The following is a 23,918-nucleotide window of genomic DNA, read 5'->3' as shown; positions in this document are numbered from 1 at the left end:
GTTCCTGAGGTCCTGAAAATCTGGACACCTCTAGTATGTCAGCACAGAGTGTGTGACTTTTAAAGCCATCAGTGGTCTGGATCTTAGTCTCCTCTTATCTTACACAAATCTGGAAAATTCTTTAGTGATTGCTATTTATTCCTTTTGTTTTATTTCTTTTATAGTATTATTATTTTCTTTATTCTTTCCTTCTATTTTGAGAACTTTGGTATTTTCCTTTTTGAGTGAAAAATACTATGGATTCTGGATTCAAATAGCACAGGGGAAGTTGAAATAAGCTTTTGTCAGTTTTGCAGATATGGTTATTGCTATGACATCTCATTCATTCAAGTCTTTATTTTTGCCTATGTACAAGACAATGTGTTATAACTTGCAAGGTGTAGGAAATGAATAAGAACAACCTGTACCCATATTCTTGAGGCACATAATTAGGAACTGGAGAAAAAGGACCAACATAAATAGATATAATCATTCATTCCTGCAGCTTCCTGACTATGATGTCTACCATGTGCACATTCACGAAGTTACAGTTTAGTGCAGAGAAAGACATGTGTACAGATAATTTTGGTGTTATTCATGTGCTATAATAGAATGATCAAGAAACTTGGAGGAGCAGAAGAGAAAGCACCTCATTCTGCTTGCACGAGCTGAACACTTTAGGGAGGCTTCACGGAGGAGGTGTTGTTTAAGATAAGTCTTTAGGATGACTAGGGATTTGCACAGCAGATGAAGGGTGGCCAGGGTTTCTAGGAAGAAGGTGCAGCACCTACAAACTCAGAGGCATAAAGGAACATCACACATTCAGGGTGTGATGGATGAGAAACCAACATGGGAAGTTCCTCAGGAGAGCTACAAGCCAAGCACTATGCGATTCTCATTTACATCCCGGTCCTGCTGTTCCATGTGAAATGAGTCAGGGCAGGTGGATGTCTTAGGCACACCAGGCATTCAGGTGCCGGGGCATCTGCCTTATGTCCTTTACCCCTGAGTATTTTATTGGTCTTCTACTGGAAAGAAACCATCCATGTCATCCAGGCTTGGGGAAAGTACAGGAGCATCTACAGATTCCTTCAAAATGTATATTTCACTTCCCATATTTAAAGCCAGGAGATGGCCGGGTGCAGTGGCTCACGCCTGTAATTCCAGCACATTAGGAGGCCAAAGCAGTTGGATCGCTTGAGCCCGGAAGTTTGAGACCAGCCTGGGCAAGATGGTGACACCTCGTCTCTACAAAAAATACAAAAATGAACAGAGTGTGCTGACGTGTGCTTATAGTCCCAGCTACTTGGGAGGCTGAGGTGGGAGGATCACTCGAGCTCAGGAGGTCAGGGCTGCAGTGAGCCGTGATTGCAACACTACATTCCAGCCTGGATGACAGAGTGAGGCCCTGTCTTAAAAAAAAAAAATTACAAATAAAGCCAGGAGACCAGGTGTTTTTACATGAGTACTACTTGCTACCATAATCCACAGAAAAAGTGTCTCATATTAGTATGGAGTTAGTAATTCTTTTTCATTAGATGGTAGGCTATGTTTCAAATAGGAATTTCAGCCAGGTGCTGTGGCTTATGCCTGTAATCCCAACACTTTGGGAGGCCAAGACAGGCGGATCACCTGAGGTCAGGGGTTTGAGATCAGCCTGGCCAACATGGCGAAACCCAGTCTTGACTAAAAATACAAATATTTGCTGGGTGTGGTGGTGGGTGCCTGTAGTCCCAGCTACTCAGGAGGCTGAGGCAGGAGAATCACTGGAAACGGTTGTGGCAGCGGGGGGGTGGTGTGTGGAGGTTGCAGTGAGCCGAGGTCACGCCACTGCACTCCAGCCTGGGCGAAAGAGGAATTTAATGGAGCGATCTATTATCAACTTACATTGAATTTTGTCATCCCTGTGACTATTTATTGAATAGTTACAATACACATAACTAGCTATATGAGTTTGATTTTAAAGAAAAGATAATGCTTTTTACATTTGATTCCTAGAAATCAGTATTGCTGCCTTAATTCGTAATGAAAAAGAAAAATACCAATCAAAGGAAAGCTATATTTTCTTTTTTAGCAGAGCTGTGCAGTACAGTAACAGCCCAAGGGTAGAGTCTGGGCTCATGCCCTGAGCCATCCGAGGTGGGGCCTGGGGCCTCCCACGAGTGAACAGCACATACCTGAGGCCAGACCACACTCTTTTGCTTCATTTACATGTGTTAGTTCTCATGAACTATATCATAAATATATGTGGGTTTCCAGCCAATTTTTGGTAAGACAGTTTGTGTTTCAGGGCATTTTATCTACAGAATTTGATTTAAACATTATCAGATATTTACGCATTAAAAACAATTATATACGATACTAAGTAAAATGTAAAATACATTGAATTAACTCACTATCTTAGTTTAGAAATATACTTGAACTGTTATGAATGTGAGTTGTCAGCTGCCAATGATAGGATGACTAACTCATTCTGGTTTTGGCACTGAAAGTCCCACGTCCCAGAGCTCAAACCGCAAGGTAATTCTGCCCATCAAAACTCAACCAGGACCAGCTCAGATCCACATGCTGAGCTGTTTCTTACACTAGCTGTTAGAACTCAGTGTCTGACTGGAGCAGAAGTTAATGTAGCATACAGATCACTTGGAAAAGTGAATGACCCGTGGTTATGACAATCGATAAAAATATTAAGGTTGTACCAATCACAGTTTGACCATGAGTAGTGCAGAATATGAGAAAGGCAGAAAAGGCAGGTAGGAAGGTATGCAAAAAAGACTGGAGGAGGAGCTTAGGAGGCTTGACTTGACAGTTCTAGAGCTTCCTCTGGAAATACCAGCTGTTTGTGTGTTTGTAAAAGACAAACAGAGCAGCCTGAAATAAAATGGTGAGATGGAAGTGTCTGATCTTCTGATGTCCTACCCTTCCTTATCCTCATTATCTCTCTCCACACCTATGTTAAGGGACAATTCCAGTTAAAAATCCTCATGCATGCCATTCTAACCTTTCTTCCTTCTTATGTACTGTATTAGTCAGTTCTTGCATTGCTGTAAAGAAATACCTGAGACTGGGTAATTTATAAAGAAAAGAGGTTTCATTGGCTCATGGTTCTGCAGACTGTACAGGAAGCATAGTGGCTTCTGGGGAGGCCCCAGGAAACTTAAGATCATGGCAGAAGAAGGGGAAGCAGACACATCTTACGTGGCAGATGCCGGAGCAATAGAGAAAAGGGGGGCTAGGCATGGTGTCTCACGTCTGTAATCCCAGCACTTTGGGAGGCTGAGGCAGGCAGATCACCTGAAGTCAGGAGTTCGAGGCCAGCCTGGCCAACATGGTGAAACCCCATCTATACTAAAAATACAAAAATTAATTAGCCAGGCTTGGTGGCGCACACCTGTAGTCCCAGCTACTTGGGAGGCTGAGGCACAAGAATTGCTTGAACCCAGGACGCAGAGGCTGAAGTGAGCCAAGATTGCGCCACTGCACTCCAGCCTGGGCAACAGAGTGAGACTGTCTCGGAAAAAAAAAAAAAAGAGAGAGAGAGAGAGAGAGAGAAAAGGGGGAGGTGCCACATACCTTTAAACAACCAGATCTTGTGAGAACTTTATCATGAGAACAGCACTAAGGGAATGGTGCTAAGCCATTCATGAGAAACTGCCCCCATGATCCAATCACCTCCCCCCAGGCCCCACCTTCAACACTGGGGATTACAATTTGACATGAGATTTGGGTGGGAACACTAAAGGACATGTACTATGTCCTTTAGTAAGTTTTTCCTTAACATTTTAAAATAAAAAATTTTAAACATACAGAAAAGTGGACAGAATTTTATAAGGACTGCCCATATACCCACCACTTGGACTATAAAACTAACATTTTAATATACATGCCTGATTTATCCCATATCTTCTATCTCTCCATCCATCAATCCATCTTATTTTTTGGATGCATTTCAAAGCAAGTAGCTTCAGCTCTAAGCACTTGAACGCGCATACCATTAACTAGGGTTTGGTTTTTTTGGTGGTTTTTTTTTCTCTTGAGATAAAATTTATACACAATGAAATACACAGATCTTAAGTATATTTTCCCACGAGTTTTGACAAATGTATTCATGTGTGTAACCCAAACCCATGTCAAGATACAGGACACTATCATCACACCAGAAAGTTCTCCTCATGCCTCTTCCAAGTTAATCCCTATCAGGATCACCAGCCTCCACCTACCCCAGACAATTACTATTCTCTGATTGTTTTCCACTACAAATTACTTTCATCTGCTCTAGAACTTTGCATAATTAGAACCATAGAGTATGTACTCTTTGGGGTCTGATTATCTTTGCTCAGCATGATGTCTGTGAGATTCATCCATGTTCATGGGTATATTGGCAGTATTTCTGGCCAGCATTCCATGATATGGATGTATTATAATTTGTTCATTTTCCTTTTAATGGACATTTGGTCAGTTTACAGTTTTTAAATATTATATATGAAGTTCCTATGGACCTAACTATACAAATATGTTGGTGTATTGTTTTCATTTCTCTGGGGTAAATACCTAAGGAGTGGAATCCACAGCATTATTTTAAATAGCTTAGCAGCAGAGGCTTATTAGAAGGTGGCATCATGTCTCTACCTCTCCATCCATCTTGTTTTTCTCCTTTTCTCTTACTCTATTTTCTTCTTCCTATTACCACCCCTCCTTTTTTTTTTTTTGAGACAGAGTCTTGCTCTGTCACCCAGGCTGGAGTGTAGTGGCTCAATCTTAGCTCACTGCAACCTCCGCCTCCTGGGTTCAAGCAACTCTCTGCCTCAGCCTCCCGAGTAGCTTGGTATAGGCTCCTGCCACCATGCCTAGCTATTTTTTTTTCTGTATTTTTAGTAGAGATGGGGTTTCACCATGTTGTCCAGGCTGGTCTTGAACTCCTGACCTCGTGATCCACCTGCCTTGGACTCCCAAAGTGCTGGGATTACAGGCATGAGCCACCACACCTGGCCCCCTCTTCTTTTTTCTATAAGCCACTCATTTCCTTCCCTCTTGTCTCTCCTGACAGGGTATAATGTTTTGTTACTATTTTCTCACTGTCCTAAAAATTCTTCCAGAGAGAGGCAGCACGGTGTTGGTGAAAACGCCTTGACTGTTGGGCTACTTTCAAGATAAGCCTCTGCCGCTTTATAGCAGGGTGAGTTATGTTACTTCTCTGGGCTCCAGGCTCCTTAATGATTTGTTCATTCAAGAGATTGGAGATAACTCTGGAGTTCCCTTCCAAGCTCCATCATTCTGTAAATCTATGAGCTCTTTTTCTAAGACACAAATCTGGCAGAGAGAGACAAGATAGGAGGACAGAAAGATGATGAAGATGTGAGGGTAGAGATGGAGAGGGCAAAAAAGAAAAACGAATAACTTTCTTCCTGCAACTTGGCCAAACAGTGACATGGTCTCTGGGGCCAGGCCAGTCCCCTCCCAAGGTCATCTTTCTTTCCTCACTCCTGGCTTCATGGTTAGGCACCCCAACTGGCCTTGCCTTGTCCTCTGCTGCTGTGTACCCCCTATCTTCTCTGTTCCCCCAATTAATATATATTAGTTTCATGCTCTAGATATGGTCATTGAGCCTCCCAAGACAGCACTATAAACCAATTTATGCCAATGAACCAATAAGGAAAGCAAGAGAGGTCCCTTCTTGCCAAGGTAAATATATTCATTTAATAAGGGCTTTGTAGATACAATGCACTCATTTTCATTGTATAACCTAGAGGAAGGACACTAATGTTAGGAGGTTTATGTCCGAGAAGTGAAGAAACACCGTGGCAGGCTGTATGAGGAGTCTCTTAAGTGCACGAGCTGGTGCATTTGAGATCTTCTTCATATGATACAGGTACCAAGACTATGATACCTGAATTTTATTGCATTTAGTCTCAATTTAAAAATTTTATTCTGCTGCTTGCCAAAACCTCCTCATACTTACTGGAACACATATGCCAATTTTGGCTCAGAAAATGTGGTCTCTGTGCATATTGATGGATATCATTTTCAGCACATGTGCTCTCTTGATACCTTGGGTATATCTTACCTTACAGTAATTAGCATATATGTCATTTCAAAAAGCAAAAGTTTTATCCTGGACTTAGGGAAAGGTTAAATGAGGAGAGAAACTACTAAAGAGGAAGAGAAACATTAAAAAAAGAGAGAAGTAGCGTAGAGTGAAAAGGAGTGGGAAAAGATGGGCCAATGATGAACCGAAGATGAAGAAAAAAATGAGAAGTGTACCATGAAAATATAAAACCCTTAAAAGACACGATTTTATGCTAAAAAAAATTCATTCAAAATTTCGTCCCAAGCCAGAAGTAAGAGTAAAACGTAAGCTTTGCGACATAGTGCCCCCTGGCATACCTAATTGCAACCTCATTATGTGTCTTCAGATCTCTAGTGTATTTTGTTTTCTTTTTGTTTGTTTTTGTTTTTGAGATGCAGTCTCACTCTGTCGCCCAGGCTAGAGTGCAATGGCACAATCTCGCCTCATTGCAACCTCTGCCTCCTGGGTTCAAACAATTCTCCTGCCTCAGCCTCCTAAGTAGCTGGGATTACAGGCACCTGCCACCATGCCCGGCTAATTTTGGTATTTTTAGTAGAGATGGGGTTTTGCCATGCTGGCCAGGCTGGTCTCAAAATCCTGACCTCAAGTGATCCACCTGCCTTAGCCTCCCAAAGTGCTGGGATTACAGGCATGAGCCACTGCGACCGGCCTCTAATGTATTTTGATATACTCAAAATATACTCATATTTAACAACAAACACAAATTAATTATAGTTCAGAAGGAATAGAGTTAGGCTTTCAATTCAAGTTGTAATAAATCATATTAGTGATTATTTTTCTGTTTCTAATATATCAATTAAGCTCATTGGATTCCAGCTAATTAAGTTACAAAGATAAGGGACTCATACCCTAAGGATGGAATGAGCTCTAGCTTTTAAATAATTATCCCTCTGAGATTGAGGCTTTTCAGTTTCCTATGTTATGCCAGTAGATTGAGTTCACAGTCATTTGTAGGAAAAGCAAAAGGCATTTAGAGAGTTCTAAGACTGTCAGTCCTCATCGGACACTGGGTATGAGCACTGTGACTTTGAGACTCAGGGCCGTGCACCTGTGGGAGCTGGACCACACATACACACAAACACACACACACACACACACACACACACACACACTTTGAAAAGAAGCCCAGCCACAGCTGAGAACTATGCTATCCCCCTTATCACTGTCATCTAAAACCCTCTTCCAGTGAGGGAGGAGCACTGTAAACTCCAGGTATATTTAGGAGCCAATTGATGTTTAACCCCTAAGAAGAAAGGCTTTGGAAGACAGAGCAAGCAAACAGAGATCCTAACTTTACAAACTGCAGAAGTTACCAAGTTTAAGGTAAGGAGAAAGATCAAATAAATGAGGTCAGGGTCAAAATCCCTCAGAGCCAGGATTTGGGTATGAGGAGATGAAAGGGAAGAGAGGGCAGAACATCTTGTTTTGAGGACCCAAATCAGCAAGGCTGGTGAACTAGGGTGGAGGGTGTGCACCTGCAGAGGTGGATTGAGGGAATCTTCAAAAGCTGGATACATCTACCCGTGTGGCCTTTCAAGTCAAACTTGGGTACAGAGATAACCACTTCCCCTACTCTACTCTACCACAACTAATTAAAAGTAATTAGCCCACTTCCTTGTTAAACCCTGAGAATGTCTACCCAGAAATCTGTTTGAAGGGTTTTGTTTTTTTTTTTTTGACAGAGTTTTGCTCTTGTTGCTCAGGCTGGAGTGCAATGGCACGATCTTGGCTCACCACAACTTCTACCTCCTGGGTTCAAGCGATTCTCCTGCCTCAGCCTCCCGAGTAGCTGGGATTACAGGCAGGTGCCACCATGCCTGGCGAATTTTTTGTATTTTTAGTAGAGATGGGGTTTCTCCATGTTGGTCAGGCTGGTTTCGAACTCCTGACCTTAGGTGATCCACTCACCTTGGCCTCCCAAAGTGCTGGGATTACAGGTGTGAGCCACCGTGCCTGGCCAGGATACGTGTCTGGCCGGGAATCTGTATTTTTAGTGATTAATCTCAGGTGATTCTTAAGCATACTCAAGCTTGAGAATTTGCTGTTAGAATGGCTCCTGACATTTTCCGAGGGGATTAAAGGAGATAGGGTCTAATAGGCTGAGTCTGACTCGGCAGGTCCTATTTTGACGTGGACTTGGACTTTACTGTCACTCACTTCTTGACTGAGGACCTACCATGAAACCAGATTATGACAGTTAGGTGGTAGATTTGACTCCGAGTTTCTTGGTGATCAAGATAAGCAGTTAGATTTTCGTACAGAATTCTCATTGTCCTGGAGGAAAAGACAAACAAACCATACCAGTGTCTTAGGAGAGGCAAAGCCGGTCACCAGCCCTTAACTCTAAAGGAATTTTCTTCCTGACAGATGTGGCAAACACATCCTCAAGAACATTCCCGTAGCAAATGCAGTCCTGGATGATTAGTGACGTAAATGATAATTTGCAAAGGCTACAGTTTTAAAAATTAGTCAGACCGGGGCAGGTGTGGTGGCTCACGCCTGTAATCCCAGCACTTTGGGAGGCCAAGGTGGGCGGATCACGAGGTCAGGAGTTTGAGACGAGCCTGGCCAACATGGCAAAACCCCCATCTCTACTAAAAATACAAAAATTAGCCAGGCGTGGTGGCAGGAGCCTGTAATCCCAGCTACTTGAGAGGCCGAGGCAGGAGAACTGCTTCAACCTGGGAGGTGGAGATTGCAGTGAGCCAAGATCATGCCATTGCACTCCAGCCTGGGCGACAAAGCAAGACTATGTCGCAGGAAAAAAAAAAAAAAAAAATTAGTCAGACCCGAGTTTGAATCCCAATGTAAATTGCTTTTACTACTTGGGTAATCTCCAGCAAGTTATCCTTCCACAACCCATAACATTCATTATCTAAAAAATTATGTCAGTAATACATTGCCATCATAAATGGTTCTAGAAATATATGACTATAGGATGAAATACAAACCTCTCCTCCTCCCACTCTTACCTTCCCCTGCTTCCCCCATGCCTCCTCCCCTTGCCTGAGATAACCACTATTAACAGTTGAGCTACATCCTTTCCAGCTTTTAGAGCATATTTTTGTTTACATGTATACATTATCATGAAAGTTGCTTCTTTTGCTGAACAGTATATCTTGGAGGTAAGTGTGGATGTATCTCATTCCTTTTTAATATGGCTTAATATCCCATAATGTGGATATATTTTAATTTATTTCACCATATCCTCTTATGATGACTCAGATTTGTCACACTTTCTTCCTTCCTTCTTTCCTATTCCTTTGCTAATACAGGGTTTTGCTTTCTTGCCCAGGCTGGAGTACAGTGGCGCCACCCTAGCTCACCGCAGCCTTGAACTCCTGAGCTCAAGCAATCCTTCGGCCTCAGCCTCCCAGGTAGGTGAGGGTAGCTGAGGGACCACAGGCGTGAGCCACTGTACCCAGCAGTAAACATTTCTTTAGGATAGATTCTAAAGAATGAATTGGGTCAGAGGATATGCATGTTTTAAATTTGGATTGATACTGCCTAGCTGCCCTTTCAAATAGCTTTTTAAATTTATATTTGGGCAAGTTATTTATTTTCTGTGACCCTTTGTTTCCTCAAGTATACAAATTCAATGTAGTCAAACCTACTGCATGGGATTGGTGATATGATTAAATGAGAAAAACAGTGTAACAACGCTGCTTGGAATGTGGGCGGTTTTTTTTTTTGAGACGGAGTTTCACTCTTGTCGCCCAGGCTGGAGTGCAGTGGCACGATCTCAGCTCACTGCAACTTCCATCTCCTGGGTTCAAGTGATTCTCCTGCCTCAGCCCCCCGAGTAGCTGAGATTACAGGCGCCCGGCACCATGCCCAGCTAATTTTTTGTATTTTTAGTAAAGACAGGGTTTTGCCATGTTGGTCAGGCTGGTCTCGAACTCCTGACCTCAGGTGATCCACCCGCCTTGGCCTCCCAAAGTGCTGGGATAACAGGCGTGAGCCATCGCGCCCAGCCAGAATGTGGGTGGTTCTTATCATCCTTACGCCTTAGAATCAGATAGAAGAAATCTATTTTCCTATAAGCTTTAGTCTGTTTGGGGAGATTGAGGAAGATCACAACTCTCCTTGTGGGATGTCTTCATACTAGGTACATTTCAGAGGCTAAACATTCTTGGAGGTTACTAAACAAAATGATCCAACACATAGAAGGCAGCGAAAAAGATGGTGTGAATTTTATTGTTAGGCTAGGGGTTCACTTAACAAGCCTGTGTAAGGATCACCTGACTCTCTTGGCGAATACAATTTAACTTCCTATTGGCTAATGAATAGGGCCCAGGCATTTTTGCAACAAAAGTTAGATGTTAATATGTAATAAATTGTTACAATAAAAATTATTTTTGTCTAATAATAATGCCAATTATTTCTGTTCATTAGAGAAAAAACCCTAAAGATTATAGTTTATTGCTCTGTAGAACAATGATGAGTTTTAGTATTTAATAATTTTATTCTAGCCTTCTTCTCTTTGATGGGAAATATGTACATACGTTTCTTGCATCTGCCTTTGAATCATTTTGTCATTCTGTTTGTTCCCTCATTAGCGAGCTAAAAATAACCTTGACATATGCTCTTATGTATATGTGTTGTTTTAACATTTTGAAAATTCTACTTTTAACAGTACTCAAGATCAGACCATGCTACTGCTTTCACTCCCTGCAGATGGTCATATTTTTGAGGCCTTCATTCATTTACTTGTCTTTTTTGTGTTATCTCTAAATTCTCCATGGCTCTGGACAGTAATTAAACATAAAGGAGAGAAGTTCTCCCGCCGGCTGTCCTGCGTCACTCCTTCAGTTCTCAGCTTAGATTTCCTGTCCTTGGGAAGCTGTCATCATCCTTCTATCTTTACACCCCGTGATTTACCCCTTGCAGTGTACTTATTACACTGTATTGGAATCGCTTCTTTTCTCTTTCTCTGTGAATTTCTTGGGAGCACAGACTACGTTCTGCTTAACTTTGTATCCCCAGCTTTCAGCACAGTGCCTGGCTGTAAGTACTCAATAAATATTTTGAATGAATACTTTATGGGCTAAATGTTACATCAGTCTTATTTTGTGTGTTCAAGGGTGCTAAATAATACTCACATATAATTTATTGTTCTAACAATAGCAATGGCAATCTTTAGCTTGTGTGCTCCTTGTAGACCTTCCTTTTGGGGATTGTAGTGGCGGTGCATTTTTGCATAACCAAGTCTTCATCTTATATTAGTTGTTTTGGTCCCTTCCATAATATTTTCAGAATACTGCTCCTTTAAGACTGGCGAAAGCCTGCTGGTGGAGGAAGAGGTCCTGCCGCTGAACAAAGTGTCTGTGTAGATTTAGCTACACCCATTTGATGTGCTTCTTAGTCTCGTTTAACTTGCCGATTCATATATCCCTGTCTCATTTGTTCTTAGAGTTGTCACAAAGGCTCTGGTTTTTGGCTTGTCCTGGTTTGAACTTGGTGTATCTGGCTCTTGACTCATTTTCTGACCTCAGACCATCCTTAAATCTGCTTTTCTACTTTGTACCAGGCTTTGGCGTCTCCAAGTACCTGACCTCAGCTCAACCTGTCTTGGGTTTTCTTCTCCTCCCTGACATTGACAACCCAGCCCTCCTAGGCACAGAGAGATGGAGCTGAGTGTGGTTTTCCTGAAATAAAGCTTGCATTATGAGAGGGAATAAACAGGTACATAGTGTTTTAGAAGGCAGCATTTTAACTTCACGTAGGCATTGTTTTCATGACAATTTTCTTTTGTTTCTCCTTTTGTTATGAAATATGCATTTCACCAATATTAAATGGAATATTCCAGAAGAAAAAAATAGTAAAATCTTGCTTGCCTCTCAGTAAAATAAAGCTCTATTTTTAGTTTTTTTTTTCCAACTTCCTGTACAAAAAAGGGAAAACTTTAGCTTTTGGGGGAAATTTGGAGCTAGCCTGTTGGTACTGTTGAGCTTAGTGTATCTATAACTATATATTATTCCACAATATCTTAAATACTTTATAAAGATATTTTCGTAAATTACAGCAATCCTGGCTTTAGATGATTGATGGCCATTTTTAAACAATTAAGGCTAATTTCTAGCTTTTTATGAGTTTGGTATTAAGCACAGTAGTTTCTTAGAAAGTCTCCAGGGAATGCATTTTGCAAAATAAAAATCAGCTAATGACCCAGGAAAGCCTCTTCATGCTTGTTTACAACTTTTTAAAGTGGCTCTTTTCAAACGTCAGGGTTTTTTTTTTTTTCAGTCACTAGATGAAAAATTATAGAAACCGTCACATCCAGTCAATTGGTTGCTGTAATTCCAAAAGATTTAGACAAAGTGAAGAAAGCTTACCCACTGGAGGGCATGTAATGTCACCGGCATGTGACGAGATGTGCATATTTGTGGTGGACCGGGTGCTTGGTGTGAGAAGTGCTGGCAATGAGGAGTCAGCCTGGCCCAAATAACCACAAAAAAGAACAGATTTCAGACAGGCCGTTTTACAGTTTCCCACTTGTTCTTTTGCCAACTTCCAGCCACTTCTTTCTCTAGCACTGATCAAACAAAACAAACGATCATTCTGGAAAAGTTCTGAAAATATAGGTCACTTGTTTCTTTTTGTTATCTTTAATCTGCTGTGTATTGACTTACCTTTCCACACTGATCCACTCAATTTACGTTTAAAGTTTTCAAATTAACTGCATGCTAAAAAAATAAGCTAATTAGGGGGATGAAGGCTGTTAAAACATGTGTTGTCTTTTCTTCATTGCGATAAAGATCGAGGTGACCAGCATTTTTTTTTTTTTTTTTTTGAAACAGAGACTCACTTTGTCACCCAGGCTGGAGTGCAGTGGTGCCATCTCGGCTCACTGCAACCTCCACCTCCCAGGTTCAAGTGATTCTCCTGCCTCAGCCTCCTGAGTAGCTGGGATTACAGGCTGCGCACCACCAAGCCTGGCTAATTTTTGTATTTTTTTGGTAGAGACAGGGTTTCACTGTGTTGGCCAGGCTGGGGGGGTGACCAGCTTTTACAAACAGCCTGTAAAATGTTTTTCATTGTAGCCACAGCCAGTTCTGATATTTTCCTGAAACCGCTCAATATGTAGCACACCTGCCATAAATTTTTTTAACTTGATTTTTATTAGAAAATCCTGATTCACATTCACTAGAATAAAAAAGAATCTGGAGAGGGTGTTTCAGTCTTCTTTCTTATTGATTTATTTCTCTCCCACGTGGCTGTATTTTCACAGTGGCACCATCTGTCAATTAAGCAACGGCTCTGCGTAAGCAGTAAAACCAGAGGGTGTGCTTTGCCACAGGGGCGAGCTTGTTTGTTGAGGGATACGGGCTTTTGGAGAAGTAGCTTCTCATTCAGCCCTCAGGCTTTTGTGGGGAATGCATTTTAAAACTCTGCAGACCCAGATGGAGAGCCGGAGTTACAAAATGACAGTGTTTTCAGGATTCACTCTCAGAATCTTCCTCTTCGGTATTTCTAACAATTTATTTCCTTTATTATTTCAAAAACAGAGCTTTCTTCTAGTCAACAATAATGCGTAATGCACTTAAAACATTTGTTAAGAGGGTAGAGCTCATGTTAAGTGTTCTTACCACAAAATATTTTAATAAAATGGTTTTTATTAAATTATTTTAAAATTTACTTTATCAAATATTGAATATACTCAGAATATCCCCTAATAAACAATATTGGAATAGATAACCTTATCCCTGATCATTTCACACTTACGTGGGAATATTCATAAAATAAATTGCTAGTAGTGGGACTGCTGGAACAAATGTACATGCATTATAATTTTGATAGACACTGCTAAATTGCCACAGGCGTTTGACCAATTTACACTTCCACCAACAATGTGTGAGAGGGTCTGTTTCTTGATGGCCTTAGTGACAGGATATGTTACCAAGCTCTTAGATTTTTGCCAATTTGATAGGTGAAAGCGATGTTTCAGTGTGGTTTAACTGGCATTCGTATTTTATGAGTGAGGCTGAATATCTCTTTTTTTTTTTTTTTTTGAGACGGAGTCTCGCTCTGTTGCCCAGGCTGGAGTGCAGTGACGTGATCTCGGCTCACTGCAGCCTCTGCCTTCCAGGTTCAAGCAATTCTCCCGCCTCAGCCTCCTGAGTAGCTGGGATTACAGGCACCCGCTGCCATGGCCGGCTAATTTTTGTATTTTTAGTAGAGACGGGGTTTCACCATGTTGGCTAGGATGGTCTTGATCTCCTAACCTCATGATCCACTTGCCTCAGCCTCCCAAAGTGCTGGGATTACAGGCATGGGCCACCCCGTCCGGCCGAGGTTGAGTATCTTTTATATGTTTTAGAGCCGTTTGTATTTTGTTTTTTGTAAATCGTTCATTCCTACCTATACTTTGCCAACTTTTTTATTGGGTTGTTGATTTTTAAAAAATCATTTTGTAGCTGCTCATTGTGTATTAGTGAGCTTAACCCCTGGCCTGGGAAATAGAAAATGTACTCCATTCCTATGCTCCCGACAAGATAGAGGAGAAAACAAAAGCAGTTTCTCCTACTATGCTCTCACAACACGGATCACTTCTGACACCAGATGTGGAGACTGATTTGAGTAATAATAAAACTCTGGTCTTGCACACAGCTGGCTCTGTATGAATTCCTCCTTCTCTATTGTAATTCCCCTGTCTTGAGAAATTGGCTCTGTCTAGGCAGTGAGTGGGCAAGGTGAACCTGTTGGGCCGTTACACAGGAACCTCCATATGTTTGGCCATCTGGAAGCTCTATCAACCTGTCCTTTTTTTTTTTTTTAATTTTTAAATTCTTTTTAAAAAAATATTTTACTTTCTCTTCTTTTGGGATTTTACGGAAACTTCATTACATAGGCATGATTGATTAAGTCATTGGCCACTAGTGACCAATGTAACCTCTAGCCCCCCTTTCCTCTTAGGAGGTGGGGGGCTGGGGCTGGAAAGTCTGAACAATGGGAAGAGGATAAAAATGCCAGGTGTCGCAGCACATGAAGTCACAAAAGATGTATACAGAACCAGATGTGAGATAAAGGTCAGGGAGTTTCAGGACCAAATTTGTGAATGTCGGGTTTGTTCTAATGCCGGTGTTACAAACATACATGATAGCTTAAGTGAGCTCTGCAGGGCTGGACAATCTGTGAATGCCACATTTAACAAGACTGGAGAGAGGCTGGGTGCACATAACTCAAGGAGGTGCTGAGGGTTGGTCAGACCCTAAGAAATGGGTGAATATCATGGTCAGTGCTTTAATATCAGGAATATGTGCATAGTTCAAGGAAGTGGTTGAAATCAGGCAGGCAGAAATCTGAAGGTTAATCAAGAGAGGCAGCAGGTCGAAGGTCAGATAACAGTCAGGAGCCAGGGACTTTCCAGGAACTAAAGGGCAAGGCCAGATGAGGCAAGGCAGTAAGTCAGCAGGAAGGTGAGTGAACAGCTAGCAGACTGGACACACAACAGAGGTGAGAACCAGACAAGGGGACTGGGCAACGCCCAGCTGAACGCTAAATTAACTCTTAGTCATCCCAGCCAGGAAGCCTCTGCTGACATTTCTTACTAGAGCAGAAGCTAACTATTGTGGCAGTGGGGTTTCACGGGAGACAGCAAAAAGATGAAGTGCTTGTGCTTGAGTCAAAGCGGCAGCTGGAAGAGCGGATGCTGATCACAGCCCATCCACCAAGGAGCCTTCTGTCTCCTGGCATGCGCAGTTTGTTTCTCTAAGGGGGATCCTAGGGCTGAGTTTGGTTTTGTTCCTGGGTGCCACTGATGGCTCCAAGGAATGTCTCCCTCTCCTTGAGAGGTGTCAAGAATCTTCATCTGGGGAAATAGTGCCCCAGGCTGATTTGGTTTGAAAAAGAATATGGACAGAGTCTTGGATTACTCATTTACTAAGTTTTTATTTTGAAAAATTTCAAACCTACAGAAAAGCTTCAAGAATGGTAGAACAAACTTCTATAGAACCGTCAACAGATACTTAACCAAAAATATGTCCTATTTGTCCAAACCTCTTGCCAGATTGTAATATCAGAGGAACTGGAGAATCCCGAAATCTAGGACTCACGGAAATTGTTAATGGCACATTCTGAGAAACAGAAGCTTTTGCTGGGTTCAGGGGATAGAATAGGAGCTGCTTCTTTTTTTTTTTTTTTTTTTTTTGCTCCTCACTCTGTCTCCCAGGCTGGAGTACAGTGGCGTGATCTCGGCTCACTGCAACCTCCTCCCTCCGAGTTCAAGCAATTCTCCTGCCTCAGCCTCCTGAGTAGCTGGGATTACAGGCTCCTGCCACCACGCCTGGCTAATTTTTTGTATTTTTAGTAGAGACGGGGTTTCACCATCTTGGCCAGGCTGGTCTTGAACTCCTGACCTTGTGATCCACCCACCTCAGCCTCCCAAAGTGCTGGCATTACAGGCATGATCCACTGTGCCCGGCCAGGAGCTACTTCTTATATTGCAGGATGTAGGTTTCCAGGTTGCTGGGGGTCCAGGAAGGGCTTCAGGGAAACAGGGGCATGTGTTTCCTGAGGCTTTAGGAGATGGAATGGACAGGTGTTCTCAAGTTCATGATATAGAAGGAGTAGACTTTACAGACATCCAGGGGTCAGGGGCCCCAGAAGGGATGAGTCTTTTTCTTTTCTTTTTTTTTTTTTTTTTTGAGACAGAATCTTGCTCTGTCGCCCAGGCTGGAGTGCAGTGGTGCAATCACGGCTCACTGCAGCCTCTGCCTCCCAGGTTCCAGCGAATCTCCTGCCTCAGCCTCCCGAGTAGCTGGGATTACAGGCACGTGCCACCATGCCCAGCTAATTCTTGTATTTTTAGTAGAGATGAGATTTCACCATGTTGGCCAGGATGGTCTCAAACTCCTGACCTCAGGTGATCCACCTGCCACGGCCTCTCGAAGTGCTGGGATTACAGGCATGAGCCATTGCGCCCGGCTGGGATGAGTCTTTTCAACCAAAAGGGGTGATTTTCAGAGATCAGATACACATTTAGTAAGGGAGAATGCAGTTGAATGTAGGAATGTAGGTCCTCAATCTTCCTAGCAATGTTCCTTTAATGACTTTTAGAAGCCTCCAAACCCACAGTTCCTCTTTTGCAGCAGATGACTTTGCGTCCTACTTCATGGAGAAAATAAACACTATTAAAGAGACACTATTAGAGCACTCTAAACAAAACTGCATTTACAGGCAGCTAAAATGGGAGAAGTATGCCTGTTCCTCTGTAAAGCTCTAGTTCCATCCCGTCAACCTCACTGGGGAGACTGCTCCATACAGGATCCATTTCTCCTCCTGTATCTTTCTTTCTTTCTTTCTTCTTTTTGAGACAGGGTCTCACTCCCAACGCCCAGACGGGAGCGCATTGGTGCACTCTTGGCTTACTGCAGCCTGGATCTTCTGGTCTCAAGAGATCCTCCCATCTCAGCTTCCTGAGTAGCTGGGCTACAGGTGCCCACAACCATGCCTGGCTAATTTTTGCATTTTTACTAGAGAGGGTTTCACCATGTTGCCCAGGTTGTTCTCAAACTCCTGAGCTCAAGTGATCTGCCCGCCTTGGCCTACCAAAGTGCTGGGATTACAGGTGTGAGCCAGTGTGCCCTGCTTCCTTCTGTATCTTTCATCTCTACCTCTTCACCTTATTGACTTGAGCGATTAAATATGCTAATTTCTTCCACCCTAAAAATCTTTTTCCCATCGTACCCACTGCAGGTAGAGGTTTCAACAACAGCAAAAACCTTAGACATCTGCATTCTCAGAGATCCCAAAAGTCTACATCTAGGAACTTATTGTAAGGAAATCAGCATTGTAGATACTTTAAAGATCTGAAATACAATGATGTTCTTTGGTGATATGGTTTGGCTGTGTCCCCACCAAAATCTCATCTTGAATTGTAGTTCCCATAATCCTCACGTGTTGTGGGAGAGACTAGGTGGAGATAACTGAATCATGAGATCAGCTTCCCCGATCCTGCTCTCCTGATAGTGAGTTCTGACGATATCTGAGGTTTTATAAGGGGTTTTCCCCCCTTTTGCTCGGTACTTCTCCTTCCTGCCACCATGTGAAGAAGGACGTGTTTGTTTCCCCTTCCACCGTGATTGTAAGTTTCCTGACGCCTTCCCAGCCCTGCTGAGCTGTGAGTCAATTAAACCTCTTTCCTTTATAAATTACTCAGTCTTGAGTATGTCTTTATAAGCAGTGTGAGAATGGACTAACACAATTGGAAAGAACACAAATGCCCAGTGAATGTGGATTGGCTGAATAATGGTGCACCCATACAGCAGAATACAATGCAGCCACTAAATAATATGTTTCAAAGGAATGGCATGGAAGTAAACTGACATCTTGTTAAGTGAAAAGCTAGTTATAAAACAGTTTGCAGTAGGTCAGGCATTGTGGCTCACATCTGTAATCCCAGCACTTTGGGAGGCCAAGGCGGGCGGATCATCTGAGGTTGGGAGTTTGAGACCAGCCTGGCCAACATGGCGAAACCCTGTCTCTACTAAAAACACAAAACTTAGCTGGGCGTGCTGGTGTGCGCCTGTAATCCCAGCTACCCTGGAGGCTGAGGCAGGAGAATCGCTTGAGCCTGGGAGGCGGAGGTTGTAGTGAGCTGAGATAGAGCCATTGCACTCCAGCAGGGCGACAGAGCGAGACTCTGTCTCAAAAACTACTACCACAACAAAAACCAGTTTGACTCCATTTTCTAGGACATAAGGACACGCATAAAAAATAGTTTACTAATTTAGGGTTGGTGAGTATGGTTAGAATTTTAAAAAGATTTTTCTATTTGGTTGTTTGAGCCCTACCCACTGTAGTAGCAGGAAACCCAGCCTTTCTCTACTATGGTCCCTGGTAGCCTTCCCTTCTTCCTCCCTCCTCCCTTCTTTTTCCTTTCTCTCCTTCCATGGATTGACCAAGAGCCTTGAGCTTGCCTGGGTTCAAGTCCCACATTCTAGCTGTGTGTGACCCTAAGCTCGTTTTTGGGCTCCTCATCTGTAAAATAGGACCTCTCTTTTAGGACTGTTGTTCTAGAAGATTAATGAAATAATACATGTAAGAACTTAGGACAGTGCCTGCAACACAGCTATCTCTGGAAGATGTTGTTGTTATTATTATTACATAATGTTTTCACAGTTGATAATGGTTTGGCTCTGTGTCCCCACCCAAATCTCACCTCTAATTGTAATCCCCACATGTTGAGGGAGGGACCTGTAATTCCCATGTGTTGAGGGAGGGACCTGTAATCCCCACGTGTTGAGGGAGGGATCTGTAATTTCCACGTGTTGAGGGAGGGATCTGTAATTCCCATGTGTTGAGGGAGGGACCTGTAATCCCCACGTGCTGAAGGAGGGATCTGTAATCCCCACGTGCTGAAGGAGGGATCTGTAATTCCCATGTGCTGAGGGAGGGATCTGTAATTCCCATGTGTTGAGGGAGGGACCTGTAATTCCCATGTGCTGAGGGAGGGATGTGTAATTCCCATGTGCTGAGGGAGGGATCTGTAATTCCCATGTGCTGAGGGAGGGACGTGTAATTCCCATGTACTGAGGGAGGGACCTGTAATTCCCATGTGCTGAAGGAGGGATGTGTAATTCCCATGTGCTGAGGGAGGGATCTGTAATTCCCATGTGCTGAGGGAGGGACGTGTAATTCCCATGTACTGAGGGAGGGACCTGTAATTCCCATGTGCTGAAGGAGGGATCTGTAATTCCCACGTGTTGAGGGAGGGATGTGTAATTCCCATGTGCTGAGGGAGGGATGTGTAATTCCCATGTGCTGAGGGAGGGATCGGTAATTCCCATGTGCTGAGGGAGGGGTGTGTAATTCCCATGTGCTGAGGGAGGGACGTGTAATTCCCATGTGCTGAGGGAGGGATCTGTAATTCCCATATGCTGAGGGAGGGATGTGTAATTCCCATGTGCTGAGGGAGGGATCTGTAATTCCCATGTGCTGAGGGAGGGATCTGTAATTCCCATGTGTTGAGGGAAGGAGCAGATTGGATCATGGGGGCGATTCCCCCATGCTGTTCTCATGAGAGCTGATAGTTTTAAAGTGTGGCACTTCCTTGTTTTTGCATGCCCTCTCTCTCCTGTCGCCTTGTGAAGAAGGTCCCTGCTTCCCCTTCCGCCATGATTGTAAGCTTCCTGAGGCCTCCCCAGCCATGCGGAACTGTGAGAGTCAATTAAACCTCTTTCCTTTATAAATTACCCAGTCTTGGGGATTTCTTTGTAGCAGTGTGAGAACAGACTAATACAATTTTTATCAGTTGAATTGTCTCCCCAAAATTCATATACTGAAGTCCTGACCCCTAGAACCTCAGAATGCAACTGTATTTGGAGATAGGGCCTTTAAAAAGGTAATTAAGTTAACATGAGGTCATATGAGTAGACCCTAATCCAGTGTGACTGGTGTCTTCATACGAAGAAGAGATTAGGACACAGACATGCACAGAGGGACGACCATGTGAGAACGCAGGGAGAATGGCCTTATACAAGCCAAAGGGCCTCAAAAGGCTCTGCCCATGCCTTGGGCGCTGATTTCTATCCTTCAGAACTGTGAGGATATATGCCTCTGTTGGTTAAGCCCGTCCCCCAACCCCAGTCTGTGGTACCTTGCTAGGGAACCCTTGCCGACAAACACAATATTATCACAGAGTAAAGAAGCGGCCAAACTGCATTTGAAACCGGCAGGATTTCCCCTCCGCACACTCAATATTATGGTTTCCAAATGATTTGAGGTCAGGAGTTCGAGACCAGCCTGGCCAACATAGTGAAACCCCATTTCTACTAAAAATACAAAATTAGCAGGGCGTGGTGGCGCACGCCTGTAATCTCAGCTACCCGAGAGGCTGAGGCAGGAGAATTGCTTGAACCTGGGAGGCAGAGGTTGCAGTGAGCCGAGATCGTGCCATTGCACTCCAGCCTGGGTGACAAGAGCAAAATGGCATCTCAAAAAAAAAAGAAAAGAAAAACAAGAACAAAAAACAAACAAAAAACCCATCGTCAGAAAAGAAATGAAGATACAGTAGTTCTTAGTGTGATGGGATTGTGGGCAAGCTTCAGGAATATTACCTTGACTTTTGAGTTAATCTCATTATGCTCTATTTTCAGTGAACTCTTTTTAAAGAGTGCCCTGGGCTGATGTATGGCCAGCTAGTTTTTCGGGCTCCTACCCGTACCTGCAGACATGCAGATTGCTGTTGTGAGGGTGATCTGTGCTGTTTCCTGCTACTTCGTCATCCCTTCCACTTTCATTTACTTTTTAAAAAAATTAGGCCGGGCACGGTGGCTCACGCCTATAATCCCAGCACTTTGGGAGGCCAAGACGGGTGGATCACCTGAGGTCAGGAGTTTGAGACCAGCCTGGCCAACACGGTGAAACCTCGTCTCTACTAAAAATACAAAAATTAGCTGGGCATGGTAGTGGGCGTCTGTAATCCTAGCTACTCAGGAGGCTGAGGCACGAGAATTGCTTGAACGCAGGAGGCGGGGGTTGCAGTGAGCCGAGATTGTGCCAATGCACCCCAGCCTGGGTGACAGCATGAGACTTCGTCTCAAAAGAAAAAAATTAAAATTTTTTTTTTCTTTAGAGACAGAGTTTCACTATGTTGCAGGAGGCTGGACTCAAAATCCTGGACTCAAGTGATCCTCCTGCCTCAGCCTCCTGAGTAGCTAGCATTACAGGCACAAGACAATATGCCTGGCCATTTACTTTTTTAAAAACTAATTTATTAGGCCAGGCATGGTGGCTCACACCTCGAATCCCAGCACTTTGGGAAGCCGAGACAGGCGGATCACCTGAGGTCAGGAGTTCGTAACCAGCCTGGCGAACATGGCGAAACCCCATCTCTACTAAAAATACAAAAAATAGCTGGGTGTGGTAGCGGGCGCCTGTAATCCCAGCTACTCAGGAGGCTGAGGCGGGAGAATCATTTGAACCCAGGAGGCGGAGGTTGCAGTGAGCCAAGATCGTGCCATCGCACTCCAGCCTGGGTGACCGGGCGGAACTCTGTCTCAAAAAAAAAAAAAAAAAAAAAACCCAAAAATCACTAATTGATTTTTTACTGAGGTGACAGTCGCATAACATAAAGTCAACCATTTGTAAGTGAACAATTCAGTGGCATTTGGCACGTTCACAGTGTTGTGCAACCACCACCTCTGTCTAGTTCCAAATATTTTCATCACCCCGAAAGGAAACCTGGTACCTGTTAAGCAGTTGCTTCCCATTCCTTCCTCCCCTAAGCCCCTGGCAACCATCCATCTGCATTCTGTCCCTTTGAATTTACTTACTCTGTGTATTTTATATAAATGGAATCATACAATGCGTGACCTTTTGTGACAGGCTTCCTTCACTCAGCATGATGTTTTTGAGTTTCATGTGCACTAGACCATGTGCCACTACCTCATTCCTTTTCATGACCAAATAATATTCCATCCTATGGATATGCCACATTTTGTTCATCATTCATCAGCTGATGGACATTTGGGTTGTTTCCACATCTGGCTGTAGTGAATAATGCTGCTATGAACATGCACGTACAAGTATTTGTTTAAATTCCTGCTTTCAATTCTTTTGAGTTTTTACCTACAAGTGGAATTGCTAGGTCATGTGATAATTCTATGTATTTACTTATTATTTTTTGACATGGAGTCCTGCTCTGTCACCCACGCTGGAGTGCAGGGGCATGATCTCAGCTCACTGAAAACTCCGCCTCCCAGGTTCAAGTGATTCTCCTGCCCCAGCCTCCCGAGTAGCTGAGATTATAGGTACGCACCACCATGCCTGGCTAATTTTTGTATTTTTAGTAGAGACGGGGTTTCACCATGTTGGTCAGGCCGGTGTCGAACTCCTGACCTCCAGTGATCTGCCTGCCTCGGCCTCCCAAAGTGCTGGGATTACAGGCATGAGCCACCGCACCCGGACCTTCCATGTATTTTCTATGTGCATAAAATATCTATCACCCTTCCCTGTTGTACATAACTTGGAGCAATGGTGTTCACTGCTGTGCAATCTACTTCTTTTGAGTACAGTTTAATCTGTGGGTGGTCTGCAGCTAGAAGGAGCGGGCCCCAAGCAGCAAGCGTGGTGTATTGCTGGTGCTGTGTCAGTTTCTTCTCCCTTCTCTCTCTCACCTGTGTTTTGGTCTGGGCGTGACGGTGGCTCGCCCTGCCGTCTGCACAGCCCTGCCCTGAACACCAGCTCAAGTGCCTCTCCATCTTGCCCTCTGGCTCTGAGGCAGCCAGTTCAGGAATATGTCTTTATGCTGTGGAATGCCAGGACCCCAAAAGCACTCTGTTCATCTATAAGTCCCCAAACGCAGTGCTCTTTTGGACATACTTTGTAGTTGAAGAGCTACCAACTAAGTTAAAGAGGTCATTTATGGTTAGAAAAGCTATCTTTCCCCAAGAATCTCAAGGATTTTACCAACACATCTAGTGGCTTGTTCACTCTTTGAGGACAGGTCTGTGTTTTATTCAGTCTCCTGGACAGTACTTTGAACGTAACGGATGATCAGCCCATGTCTGTTGAATGACCACAATGATTTTTTTTTTTTTTTTTTGAGACGGAGTCTCGCTCTGTCACCCAGGCTGGAGTGCAGTGGCGCAATCTTGGCTCACTGCAACCTCCGCCTCCCAGGTTCAAGCAATTCTCCTGCCTCAGTCTCCTGAGTAGCTAGGATTACAGGCATGCACCACCACACCCAGCTGATTTTTGTATTTTTAGTAGAGATGGGGTTTTACCATGTTGGCCAGGCTGGTCTCGAACTCCTGACCTTAGGTGATTTGCCCACCTCGGCTTCCCAAAGTGCTGGGATTACAGGTGTGAGCCAGTGTGCCTGGCCAATGATCTCATTTTAACTCCC

General features: G+C 43.5%; 1 long non-coding RNA gene across 1 annotated transcript in view; it reads left to right on the top strand.

Moving 5' to 3' along the window:
• Positions 1-10,949: 10,949 nt before the first annotated feature.
• The window catches only part of LOC129135575 (uncharacterized), a 23,019-nt gene continuing 10,050 nt past the window's right edge, over positions 10,950-23,918 (top strand). Inside the window, exon 1 of the long non-coding RNA XR_008536542.1 lies at positions 10,950-11,074. This is a non-coding gene — a long non-coding RNA (uncharacterized LOC129135575). The remainder of the gene's footprint in view (positions 11,075-23,918) is intronic.

The sequence above is a fragment of the Pan troglodytes genome, chromosome 6 (assembly GCF_028858775.2).
Source record: "Pan troglodytes isolate AG18354 chromosome 6, NHGRI_mPanTro3-v2.0_pri, whole genome shotgun sequence".
Lineage (NCBI taxonomy): Eukaryota > Metazoa > Chordata > Mammalia > Primates > Hominidae > Pan > Pan troglodytes.
This window is presented reverse-complemented; position numbering and strand designations above follow the sequence as displayed.